This window comes from Fukomys damarensis, unplaced genomic scaffold (genome assembly GCF_012274545.1).
Source record: "Fukomys damarensis isolate Sample0158 unplaced genomic scaffold, DMR_v1.0_HiC HiC_scaffold_13, whole genome shotgun sequence".
Classification (NCBI taxonomy): domain Eukaryota; kingdom Metazoa; phylum Chordata; class Mammalia; order Rodentia; family Bathyergidae; genus Fukomys; species Fukomys damarensis.
Window position 1 is genome coordinate 7,251,515 of NW_022900925.1, and position 2,698 is coordinate 7,254,212.

The following is a 2,698-nucleotide window of genomic DNA, read 5'->3' on the forward strand; positions in this document are numbered from 1 at the left end:
CAGGACTCAGCTCCTCATTCATAGGCTGGGAAATCTCGGATGGAAACGCCCTTGGAAATGTGCTGTCACCGACATTCATACATAGGAATGGAGAGCCCGGCTGCCTCACCTGCCTTCATCCAAATGTAGGCCTTGACAATAAAGAAATGCTTGTGCCTAAGTGTCTCCCTCTTGTGCCTTAAAGAATCTGAAGGTAGTAGAGCAGAAGAAGACTTCAGAGGTCATTTGTTTCAACTCCTTTCTTACAGGGAAAGAACTCACTGCACAGATATTTAAGAAATTTTAATTTATACAGGGAAAACTATTTCTCCCATGAACCTAAAAGATGCCATTGTGAATCAAGTCCCCATTGTAGCAGTGGGAGAACTTGGTGTACTGTGCTCACAGCAAGGAAGCCAGGGTCAGTCCACAGCCTGCAACCCTGGGCAGACACTCCCTACTGAGTCATAGTTTCCCCATCAATTAAGAGTGGATAATTTCACCTGCCCTGCCTAGTTCCTGCTGTTGTTGCCAGGCTCAGGCAAGATCACGAGCAAAGGGGAAAACACTGGCAATGTACACCAAACATTACAGAAATCTCTGACGCATGAAAGCTCTTAAAATAGAGAAATGTTGACATCTCAGGAGAAAAGAGACAAAGGATATGAAGACTATTCATAGAAGAACTGCAAATGATTAGAAAATATACAAGATTAAATCGCATTTATAATGGAAAAAAGCAAATGAAAACATCAGTAAATCACACTTTTTATCTTTTAGCAAAGATTAGAGCTATGATACCCAGAGTTGGCAAAGATGTAATGAAACAAACCCCTATGTGGTGTAGGGGGAGAAGTGCAGCAGGGAATGTGAGGGAATTGGAAACAATACTTCAGGAGATTAATATGGTTATACATATGCACCAAACGCATAGATCAAGTGATTCTACTTATTGGTATTTATCTTAAGCATAATTAGAGTAAAAAGCAAATGAAAACATCAGTAAATCACACTTTTTATCTTTTAGCAAAGATTAGAGCTATGATACCCAGAGTTGGCAAAGATGTAATGAAACAAACCCCTATGTGGTGTAGGGGGAGAAGTGCAGCAGGGAATGTGAGGGAATTGGAAACAATACTTCAGGAGATTAATATGGTTATACATATGCACCAAACGCATAGATCAAGTGATTCTACTTATTGGTATTTATCTTAAGCAAATAATTAGATAAATGCTAAAAAAAAAAAATAACATATGCACAAGGCTGCAAATAACTAAATAAACATTTCATGAGAAAATAAGTTACTCAGAAAAAAAGACACACATAAAACAGAAAGAAACACCCTGTAACTGTTCGAGTGAATTAGAACTATTAGACAAGCTTAAAAAGTCAGTTTGAAGACAAACTGAGGAAATTTTCACATAAACTGAACTTTATATTACACTCATGGAATTCTTGTTGATTTTTCAAGTTGAAGCTATAGTTATATAGAGACTGTCCTCACTTGGAGGAGTTTTATATTGAAATAGTTTTAGAAATATAACTTGTGCAACCAACTTCATGTGGTTCAAGCCGCAGTAGCAGGAGGAGGAGGAAAAGGAGAGAAAGAAAAGAAGAAAAGTAGGAGAGGGACAGAGAGGGGAACAGAGGAAAAGCGAGATGGGAAGGTAAAGAAAACTGTACGTACAAACAATAAATGTGACAAAAACTTAAATGCAGCACAAATGTAAATTCCATGGGTTTGAAAATGCTCAAATAAAAAGTTAAGAGGAAATGTTGTCATTTTAAGGAAATGGGAGTTGATTCCTGACTTTGTTTAGTGTCTTAGTCACTTCCCTCACTGCTGGGACAAAACACTGACACCTTCACCTTGATGGAGAATAGGTTTATTTTGGCGCACAGTTTTGGTTTATAGTCGGCTGGTGCCTAGGCAAGAAGGCACAGTAGAGGACAGCTGCTATGTCATGACAGCCAGGAAGCAGGGGGAGAAGAGAGGAAGCAGAGAGGGAGCTACACCCTTCCAGGTCGTGCCTTTCTCTCTAAACCCCACCTCCTAACAGTAAATTGGTTGTAAACACCCCTCCCCCTGCGCCCGCACACACAAACCTCTCCCAAAAAACAGTAACTATGAGGCTCTTGTGGGGAGATCTAGATATAAACCACAATATTCGACCTGACCTCTGAAAGACTCATGTGCATTTTTTTAATGAAAAATGCATTTAGTCCATCTCTAAGAGTTGCCAAAGTCTTTACAGCTCCAGCATTCCTGAAAAGTCTGTCTGAAGTTTCCTCTGAGACTAAGGCAAACTCTTAGCGGTGAACCCCTGTAAAAATCAAAAAGGAATTTAAATGCTGTCAATATCCAATGGCACAGAGTAAACAGTCCCATTCCAAAAGAGAACAGAAAGATAGATAAAAATGAGACCAAAGCTAGATTGAAACCCAGGAGACCAACATGAAATCGCATAGCTCCATATGCAGCACCCAGGACAAGGTGTGGTGAAATGTGAACTCCTTCTGCCATTGCCAGTGGTTATAGCCCACATGGCTTCTCTCTCCGGCTGGCTTCCTCAGACATTCCACATTCCTGGCTTCTCCAGCCCTCTGGAGTCTCCAGTGCATTTTTGGCTTCACTCTCCTGCACTGCACTGTCAGAGGCACACCTCCCCATTTCCCAGGCCTTCCTCTAAACTGGGCAGAAGCCTCCCTGACCCCTCA